The sequence below is a fragment of the Asparagus officinalis genome, chromosome 1 (assembly GCF_001876935.1).
Source record: "Asparagus officinalis chromosome 1, Aspof.V1, whole genome shotgun sequence".
Classification (NCBI taxonomy): Eukaryota; Viridiplantae; Streptophyta; class Magnoliopsida; order Asparagales; family Asparagaceae; genus Asparagus; species Asparagus officinalis.
Window position 1 is genome coordinate 3517304 of NC_033794.1, and position 11426 is coordinate 3528729.

The following is an 11426-nucleotide window of genomic DNA, read 5'->3' on the forward strand; positions in this document are numbered from 1 at the left end:
GCATGGCAGGTTTGACATTCTTGGTTTCACCGAGGACTGCAGCCTTGTGTGAACCCAGGGGCGTCACAGTATGACCCTCGTCAAAATAGCCAACAATGTTGGACATGTGAAGTGCAACTTGCGAATAAGGCTCATCGAAAGATGAAACAAGTCATAGAGACGAGAATCATCGATGACGAGCCTCATCCAGTCAAAAAGACGTCATCTTTATGATGAGTCTGGAAGAAACTGTTCATCTTCCTCAAGAAACCCAAGTCTCAAATAGACAGGGTTGACATCCCTTAGAACGCAAATTATGCGTTTAAGATCTATTACCTGAAAAGCTGGGTAGAACGCCAGGTTCGTGCGAAGAGCTAGCAACCTTCTTGCCCTGACTCTTGCTTCGGTTTACAGCGGTCTTAGGGGCCATTGATTTCGCTTGAAGAGCTTGCGAAAAAAAGAAAGATCAGAATTTTGAGAAGAGAAGGAGTTCAGATAACCCAAACGACGAAGAGAGAAGAAAGGACTTCTCATATTATGATACCCTATTTATAGGAACGGGAAAAGAGTCGAATCAAGGGCCGCGATCTTCAGTTAGGGTCGTTTGACGAGATCTCTCCCCAACAAGATCTACGGACGGGATTCAAGGGGATTTCCTATCACCAGCTAGCAACCATTCGCTAGGTCTGGGAAAGGTGCATAGCAGTGATGCTGACGAAACTACAATAGGTCATTTGTCAGACGGGACAGACTCCAGAACGAACAACAAAATAACTTTCGCGAACACGAGGTTCACGATAAAACCAGGTTCGTGAAATAAACTCCTCAGGTTCGAGATACCTATTCAAAGTATTTCAGACTACATACAACCCGATTCAAGTCTGAAAACTTTGAAGGGGGTTTTGTAGACATTAAAAAATGCCAAAATTCGAAAGGTGAAAAGAGAGGTCAGGGAAACGAACCCCTTTTCAATCAGAAACGAGGTTCGTTGTTTAGAAAAGATCAACCTCAAGAACAAGAGTCACCATGCAGCAGAACTCAACATCGAAAGATAAAGTTCATTATTGAATGAAACGGATCTACGAGACTCGGAGCTCGTCATTGGACGAGAGTACGTTGAAGCTCGTCATTGGATACGAGGTTCGAAGTTCACTAGTGGATACGGGGTTCGAAGCTCGTCATTGGACACGAGTTAGACTCTAGTTGTCAGAGATGAATCTCATCATTGGATGCGAGGTTTGGAGTTCATTATTAAAGATGAAGTTCGTCAGTGAAGACGAAGCTTACGAGGCTCGCCAAGCAGCGAGTCTCGCCATCAAAGATGAGGTTTGCCAACGCAGTGAAGTTCGTCACCCGCATTAAATCAGGCTGTAACGGTCATGAAGACCCAGTCAGCCACGTGGACTAAATTCAAAGAGTCAGTTACGCCACGACTTCGCAATTTTAGCGTATCAGTTACGCCCACGACTCCACTATTGTAGCACGTCGGTTACGTGCTCAAACTCCTATAAATAGCCATCGATGGCTACAGAGAAAGGGGTTGGTTGATTACTCTGAATTGGAGAATTTTAAGCTTGGACTTAGAGATGCATCAGAGTTTAAAGTTTCTACATGTCAATCCGGAGTTCGAACCTCGATTCCAGTTGGTTAACCTACGTCAGAAGCTCTTGCGATCTTGGTCTGATCGTCAACAGGAGGCAAGCTTGACTCAAGCATCAGGGGAAGCATCCTTTCGCCACCTGATAATCACATTTTATTACAATTTTATACCCTCATTATCGATTTTATATGAATAAATATACCACTAATAATTGCTTTTATCTTTAATTGCAGGTTAATGAAGAATAAGAGCCCAAACTCTCATCTCTCAATAAAAAGCCCTCGATTTAATAAAGAAATGAAGCCCATGAAGCCAAAGGAATTCTTTCAAATATTTAATGAAGAAATAATTCAAAGCCCAATGGAAAATCAAGAGAAAATGCCAAGCCCAAAAGTCCAAGCCAAAGCCCAAGATACAAGCCCAAAAGCCAAATACAAGAGTTCTGAGGACAGCAACCAGAAGAAGGTAGGCATCGATGCCTGCATCGATGGGGGCATCGATGCCTATATCGATGCCAGCATCGATGCCTGTATCGATGCCTGCATCGATGCCATCGTACAGTTTGTTATAGATCTAAGGCTGAAATTTGTTATTTTTGGATAAGATTTCAATCCAATAGCTCTCATTCAGTGATGTTTACTATAAATAGGGATAGAGAGTGAGGGGTTAAGGGTGTGAAAAATTTTGTAACTCTATTTGGAGAGGAGGGCTACTCTTAATTGAGAAGGCCTTCCAAAAATTGTAACTTTTATTGTAATTAATAAAAATAATTTTTTCCTCTTTAAATTTGTTCTTTCTCCTCTTGTTGAATGATGAGGATGGAGATGAAGAGCAAATTGAAGGTTTGCATTTCTTTTCTCTTTTATTTCTTTTTAGTAATTTCTTTATTATTGCTTATTAGTTAGATTTAAATTCAATAATAATAATTTTTCTCCTCTTTAAATTTTCTTTTCTCCTCTTTGTTGAATGATGAGGATGGAGATGAAGAGAAATTTGAAGGTTTGTATTTCTTTTATTTTTCTTTTTTTATTTCTTTTTAGTGATTTCTTTATTATTGCTTATTAGTTAGATTTACATTTATGCTTGTAGTGTAGATTTATTTTCTTGTCTTTTTATTTCTTTTTGTACTTTATTTTGTAGAGTAGATTTATTTTCTTGCATTTAATTTCTACAATTTATTTTGTAGTTTAGATTTTTATTCTTTGCAGTTAGATTTATTTCTTGTTCATAGTTTAGATTTTTCTTTTCTTTTTATTTTTGTAATTAGTTCTTTTTTCTTGTTTTTTTTATTTCTTAAGATGTGAAATTAATTCTTGTAGGAATCTTAGAATTACATAAAACTAGTCTAATTTCCTTTATATTGTATGAATTATTCTCTTGCACTTAAAATGTTCATGTTTAGGATAATCAACTAGAGAACTAATCGGTAGAAGAAGAATTTGATAATCTATGCTTATCTTAAATGGTTTGATAGGTTATGCTTATGAATTCTAGGATTATTATCATGTTGTTGTTCTTATCATGAATAGTAATTTTAACTATACTTTTCTTAAATGGTTTGATAGTCTATGCTTAATAAATCTAAGTTGAATTATGATAAAAATAGAAAAGTTTGTATTTTGTAATTAAAATTAGCTAGTGAATTATATTCTAGATTTCTTACCTCTTGTGAATCCTCCATCTTGACTTTATTTAATTTTTCTTTTTATTCTTGAATTTATTTCTTGATTTTATTCTTTCTTCTTTCTTGCCTTGTGATTTTTTAATTTTTCTTTTTATTCTTGAATTTATTTCTTGATTTTATTCTTTCTTCTTTCTTGCCTTGTGATTTCATTCATTCTTTGATTCTTATTTCTTTTCTCTAAAATTCAATTTATTGTTATTTGCACATAAATCAAAACAACCACTCATCATATCTCTCATCACAATCACACTTATTCTTTAATCCTATCTTGTCACACACAAAACAGAAGAACCAATTCTAATAATCTCTTAAAATCACCTTCCTCGTGGGATCGATAACTTTTTATACTATAACTTGATCAATTGTGCACTTGCAATTTTGGTACATAATTATGCCGTATCAAGTTTTTGGCGCCGTTGCCGGGGACGGTGCTTAAATAGGATTTTATTATTTTGGTTCTTTAACTTGTGTGTTTTCTTGTGAAGGAACCGCTTGGAGCTTGAAAGTCTTGGATTGAAGATCAAGAATTTAGAGAATTGCTTTCGGGTAAGTCCTCTTTTTAGTTTTCAATTCTACCCTTTTTAGTTAGCTTCACAATTAGAGACACTTAGGATTTAAAAAAAAAACAAAAAGATTTTATTTTTGTTGACCATAATAAAACCCACCTTTCACTTGGACATTAACTAACAAGATAATAAATTCAAACAAGAGACCTCTTCTCATATTTGATTGTTGTTGACCATAATTAAAAAAAAAGATTTTCTTTTTATCATCATTTTTAGTCGCTTTTAATTTCTAGGGTTGCATTTCATATAGTATAGGAATTCACCAAAGTGATTGTAGCACTTAATTTGGCACACACTTAAAACATTCTTAAGGGCAAAACCCATAATCAAGATAAGGTAAGGGATTTCATCACCCTTTCCTTAGCCCACAAATCACTAATTCCTCACTTCACAACCCAAGCCTTCTAAAACTCATTAGACGTTGGCCCCTAAGGATTCGAGCTCAATAAGGAACAAGAAATCCTTAAGTGAACCAGTTTAAGTTTTCTCAGATTAGTTGGTGTCTAAGGCAAGGTTTAGGGGTTTCGTAAAGCGCTCCGCAAGGAATGAGGTACTTAATTGATCTCTGATCAACCTCTAGTACTATCCTTACCTGGCTAACTACCTGGGTAAAACTTTAATCTTTTCACTGTAGGAGTTTTTGGTTAGGAGCTGGTCTAGTTGAGTTAGGCTAAACCCTAGAATTAGAGTGTGATTGAAAAGTGATTGATTTGATTTGTTTTAGTTAGGATTTTTCTTCTCATAAAAAAAAACTAAGTTTCTTTCTCTCCTTAAAAGAAAAGAAAAAACTAATTTTCTTCCTTCCAAAAAAAAAATGTTTTGGTGTATGCAAACTTGGGTTCGGGATAATTCTCATCGTTTAATCCGTATTGAACCAATCCAAGAAATGGCAAATCAACCTGTTCTTCAGGCTATGTGTTACCCCACTAGAAATGCAATTCCATCTTGCATAAGACTCCCCGAAGTAAATGGAGTAAATTTCGAGCTTAGACCGCATTACATAAACATGCTTCCCAAATTCCTTGGTAATGAAACAGAAGATGCATATATATTTATATCGGAATTTGAGGAAGTATGTATTATGATTAAAATGAGAGAATTAACTGAAGATGCGATTAACCTTAGATTTATTCCATTTGCTCTTAAGGACAAACCTAAAAAATAGCTGTACAGCTTACCGATAAATTCTATCTCAACTTGGGAGGAATTTGTCACCGTTTTTCTTAAAAAAATTTTCCCTATTCATAAAACGGTAAAGCTTAGGAACAGTATTCAAAACTTCAAAATTGTCCCAGCGGAGCCATTCTGGAAATATTTTGACCGATTTAAAGATCTTTTAATCCAATGTCCTCATCACGGTCTAGAAAAATGGTGACTGTGCCAAGTCATATATGAAGGATTGGACTATTCTTCAAAAACATCTTTAGAATCGATGTGTCAGGGAGATTTTATGAGGAAAAACGCCGATGAAGCTTGGGAATTCCTAGAGAGTCTATCCGAGAAAACAATGCAGTGGAAAAACTATGATGATAGGGTTTTATCTGTTTCCCAATCTAAGTCTAGTGGTCTTTCCCTGGAGTCAAACATTGCTTCTGAAGCAAAGATGGCGACAATTCTGCGGAGGTTAGAAGCCTTAGAAGTTAAGGAGCGAGCTCCAGCTCAAATCAATCATATTTTTGCCCCGGGATGTCATAACTGTCAGTCTTCTACCCATGTTTCAGAGGAATGCCCTCTCCTAGGAAACAACCATGCTTTAGAACAAATGAACGCTGCATTCCAGCACCCTAGAAATGATCCATTTTCTCCAACCTACAATCCAGGTTGGAGAAATCATCCCAATTTTGCTTGGAACCAAGGAAATTCTCATGGAAACCAAAACTTCATTCCCGCGTCGAACCAACAATTCCCTAGGGGAAACACTGTCCCATTCAACGCACCAAACAATTTTCAAAAAGCTAACCCTATTTTTCCAAACCAACATCCTCATCCTCACCAGCCTACAAATCCTTCAAATTCTGATCATGACAAACATTTGAGTGTCTTAGAAAAGGGTTTAGAAGTTATGATCAAAGCTTCTACACAAACGACCAACATGTTGACCCATTCATCCACCACTCTAAATTCTTTCATGCAAACAACCGGCCAAGTGCTAAACTCAAACACTCAAGCCATAGCTCGGTTAGAAACCCAACTTGGGCAACTAGCCACTACCGTAAGTGAGAGAGAAAAAGGAAAATTCCTAAGTCAACCTGTTACAAACCCTAAAGACACTGGATCCAGTTCCAACAATCCAGCTTAATTGAATGTAGTTCACACACTGCGATCAGGAAAACAAATAGACAACCAAGTTAGAATGCCACCGGATCAAACCCCTTCTCCCATCCAACAAACTCCTTCTGATGAAGCAATTCCTTCCGATGACCAAAGCGCTGAACTTGAGATTGAACCTGATCTAGATAGGTATAGGCCCGTTGCCCCCTTTCCAGATAGACTCAAACCTAGAAAAAACTCCCCGCAGGTTGAGAAAATCCTAGAAACATTTAAACATGTCAAGATCAACATCCCTCTCCTAGATGCAATCAAACAAATCCCTTCTTATGCAAAGTTCTTGAAGGACTTATGCACTAAGAAAAGAATCACCAACGTCCCCAAGAAAGTCTTCTTAGCTGCCAACCTTAGTGAAATTTTTTCAAAACCCATGCCGTTGAAATACAAGGACCCTGGTTGTCCCACAATTCCATGCGTCATAGATAACACTCACATTGATAAGGCACTTCTAGACTTGGAAGCCAGCGTCAACCTCCTTCCTTATTCGGTCTATCAACAGCTAGGTGTAGGATAACTTAAACCGATGCATGCCCTTTGGACTGTGTAACGTACCGGCCACATTCCAACGTTGCATGATCAGTATTTTTTTCGACATGGTAGAGCGATTTCTCAAAATTTTCGTGGATGACTTTTCCATCTTTGGTGACACATTTTCCCAATGTTTGCATCATCTTAAATTGGTCTTAGAACGGTGTAGGGAGAAAAATCTGACTCTCAATTGGGAGAAATGTCATTTCATGGTCAAACAAGGCATTGTCTTAGGACATGTAGTTTCCAATAGGGGAATTGAAGTGGACAAAGCTAAGGTAGATCTCATTTCTAATCTCCCTCCTCCCAAAACTGTCAAAGATGTCAGATCGTTTCTTGGTCATGCTGGTTTTTACCGACGTTTCATCAAGGATTTTAGCAAAATTGCTAGACCCTTGACCAATCTCTTAGCTAAGGATACATCGATCATTTGTCTTCTCCCCCGACTGCCTCAAAGCTTTCGAATATCTGAAAAAGGAGCTAACCACAGCTCCTATCATTCATGCACCAGACTAGATCTTACCCTTCGAACTGATGTGTGATGCATCTGATTTTGCGATTGGAGCTGTTTTAGGACAACAGTTTAACGAAAAACCGCATGTGATCTACTACGCCAGTAGGAATCTGAATGATGCCCAACAAAATTATTCTGTCACAGAAAAAGAGTTTTTAGCTGTAGTCTTTGCCTTAGAAAAATTCAGGTCCTACCTCATCGGTTTCTTAACCAAAGTTTTCACAGATCATGCCGCAGTAAAGTATATTTTGACCAAAAAGAATGCTAAAGCACGGCTCATTAGATGGATTCTCCTTCTTCAAGAGTTTGACATCCAAATTCTTGACAGAAGGGAAACAGAGAACCCCGTAGCAGATCACCTTTCTCGACTACAGAACGCACCAACATTAACCGTTCTGATCAATGAGCATTTCCCTGATGAACAACTCCTACAAATCCAATCTGTTCCATGGTTCACTGACATTGTGAATTACATAGTCATGAACCAGATCCCTTCTCATTGGTCCAAACAGGATAGATCATGTTTTCTCTCCTAAGTAAAATACTTTTACTGGGATGATCCATATCTGTTCAAATACTGTTCTGATCATATCTTTAGGAGGTGTGTTCCCACTGAAGAAACTAGGAGTGTTCTATCATTTTGCCATGAGCAAGCATGTGGGGGCCACTTTGGCCCGAGAAAAACAGCTAAAAAAGTTCTTCAATCTGGGCTGTATTGGCCTACTCTCTTCAAGGATTCATTCGAGTTTTGCAAAACTCTAACCGCTGTCAGCTTTTAGGGAAGGTCACTAGAAGAAATATGATGCCCTTACAACCCATCTTATCTGTTGAACTTTTTGATCTGTGGGGTATCGATTTCATGGGACCATTTCCAAATTCCTTTGGAAATGTTTACTTTCTAGTAGCCGTTGAATACATGTCAAAATGGGTTGAGGCGGTAGCTTGCAAAACTAATAAAAACAAGGTCGTTGTCAAGTTTTTGAAAGAGAACATTTTTGCACGGTTTGGAGTACCCCGAGCGATCATCAGTGATAACGGTACACATTTCTGTAACCGTTCTTTCGAAGCTTTGATGAGAAAATATTCAATCACACACAAATTGTCAACTCCTTATCACCCCCAAAGCAGTGGACAAGTTGATGCGGGACGATGGGACTTTTAGGGTTTTATGTAAGGGATTTGGGAAATTTGGGGAAGAACAAAGATTTGGGGAAAACTAGGGTTTGAAAGATTAACAAGATATGACCACGAATCGCAACCCGGGCCTTGGCTTCACCACCATTGACTCAATCTTAGAGATCAAATCAATTACCCAAAGTTTCACAAATGAAACAAAATTTTCTTCAAATATTCATTGATATATGTGCGAAGTGGAGGCTGTGCGATGTCCTCATCAATTCCCCCGGGGTGGGAAGAACTCGACCCCGTCGAGTTAGGCTCCAACTGGCCCTCATAATACTCCAATAGATCCGGAGCCAGGCGCTGCAGGTCCTCACGAGTAATCCATGTATCATCAGATTCAGGACGATCTTTCCAACGTACTAGATATCGTCTGCAACCACCATCTCTGGTGGAGATGATTTGGTCATCTCGAATGCTATCAATCTGTTCAGCTGTAAATGGGACAAAAGTAGTAGGCAGTGGTGGCAATGGGGGTCCCTCAAGGAAAGGATCAGGGGTAGGCTCATCAAGATCCACAAGTGGCTTTTCAGGGTGAAAAGGATGACCTTTATAAGCTACCAAATCTGCAATATTAAATGTCGAACTAATTCCAAAATCTGGAGGTAAATCGATTACATAAGCATTTGAGTTAATTTTCTTGATAATCTTAAAAGGTCCAGCACTACGAGCATGTAATTTCTTGACGGCTCCAGGAGGAAACCGTTCTGGGCGAATTCGGATCATTACATAATCACCTTCGTTAAACTCAAGATGTCTTCTATGTAAATCAGCATGAGATTTATATTGTTCATTGCTTTCTTGAATTTTCTTGTTGATTTCTTGATGCAAATCATGAATGTGTGATGCAAATGCAACTGCTGACTCGGACACCCTAGGATGATGCGACATGGGAATAAGGTCTATAGGCTTCCTAGGCTTGTAACCATGCACAACTTCAAATGGACTCATGCCTACAGACCTATTGACTGAGCTATTGTATGCAAACTCTGCAGTGGATAACAGAAGATCCCAATTTCTTAAATTCTCACCAACCAAACAGCGCAAAAGATTGCCTAGACTCCTATTAACTACCTGAGTTTGACCATCAGTTTGGGGATGAAAAGCAGACGAATACTGAAGTTTAGTTCCCATCTTGTGCCATAGAGTTTTCCAAAAATAACTCATAAACTTTACATCCCTGTCTGATACAATGGTTTTGGGCAAACCATGCAATTTGACCACACCATCAAAGTAGATCCGAGCAATTTTGGATGCATCAGACGTTTTGTTGCATGGCAAGAAGTGGGCCATCTTTGAAAAGCGATCCACAACTACAAAAATGGAGTCATGTTTTCTGATAGTTTTAGGAAGTCCCAACACGAAATCCATACTTACATCCTGCCAAGGACGATCTGGAACAGGGAGAGGTGTGTATAGGCCAGTATTTTGTTTACGTTGCTTCGCTAATTGGCAAGTGCGACATTGTCCTATTAACTTTGCAACATCTCTTTTAAGGCTTGGCCAGTAAAACAAAGTTTCTACCGCCTCTATAGTCTTTTCATGACCAAAATGACCAGCAAGGCCTCCTGCATGCAATTCCCAAACAAGATAATCTCTTAAAGAAGTACGCGGAATGCATAACTTGCGAAATCGAAATAAATAGCCATCTTGGAACAAAAAGCCATCTATCTCGGAAGTCACTCCTTTTAAAGAAACAAAAATCTCTCCAAAGTCGGGGCATGATTCATACTCCCCTTTGATTCTTTCGAAACCCAATACCTCTGCACTCATGCGGTTTAGAAGACAAGCTCGACGACTGAGTGCATCAGCCACCTTGTTCTCAACTCCAGCCATGTGTTTGAGGGTATAAGTGTAGTCTTGTAGAAATTCAACCCATCGAGCACGCCTGGCATTGAGTTTCTTCTGAGAGTTAAGATACCGAAGGGCTTCATGGTCCGAATAAATAACAAATTCTTGTGGTAAAAGATAATGTCGCCAATGGCGCAATGATTGTACAACCGCATAGAACTCCTTATCGTAGGTAGAGTAGTTCAGTTTAGCACCCTAAGTTTTTCAATAAAGTAGGCAATGGAGTGCTTCTCCTGGCTCAATACTCCACCCATACCAATACTGAGGCGTCACACGCGACCTCAAATACCTTAGAGAAATCAGGAAGTCTCATAACAGGTGCATCGGTCATTCGCTGCTTAATTTCTTTGAAAGCCGTGGCAGCTTCTTCGGACCAACGAAATTCCTCTTTTTTTAGGCAATCCGTAATTGGGGCCATGATAGCACTAAACTCCTTGATAAATCGCTTGTAGAAAGTTATGAGCCCATGAAAACTGCTTACATCTCGGATACTCCGAGGCTCGGGCCACTCTACAATTGCCTGAACCTTTTGAGGGTCAACAGAAACTCCTTGAGAAGACACAACAAATCCCAAAAATATAACATGGTCAGTCATGAAAACATATTTCTTGGGATTTGTAAATAGTTTCTCTTTCCTCAAAGTGAGACCAGACTTGACTAAGATGGTCAGATAGATGCTCCAACGATATTACTATAAGATTTAAGATATCATCAAGTAAACGACAAAAATTTTACTATAAAAAAAAAGGTTCGTAGTACGCTTTGAGTCATAACTCTCATGAAGGTGCTGGGAGCAAATTTGTCAACCCAAAAGGCATGACCATCGCAGCTCGTATAGACGGCAATCTTTTCGTACATATAAAAAGCTAGTCTTCGCACCATGCCCCTAAGACGAATCCTAATTTGATGGTAGCCTACTCTTTAAATCAATTTGGAAAATATGGTGGCTCCCAAGACATCATATTCTAATCATATCAATCTAGTTCCTGGGAATCAGAAACCGATATTTCAGCGGTGATTTATTGATTGCTGGATTATAATTAGTAATTTCCAACAACATTCTCCATGACCATCTTTCTTAGGGGTTGAGTAATGCGCGGCACAGCGCACGGCTCAACCTTAGGGTCACAGAGGGCAGATCAAAAAAATTCTTGAAAAAAACTAGTAATCAATAACAGAAAAGATTGGTCTAGTAAA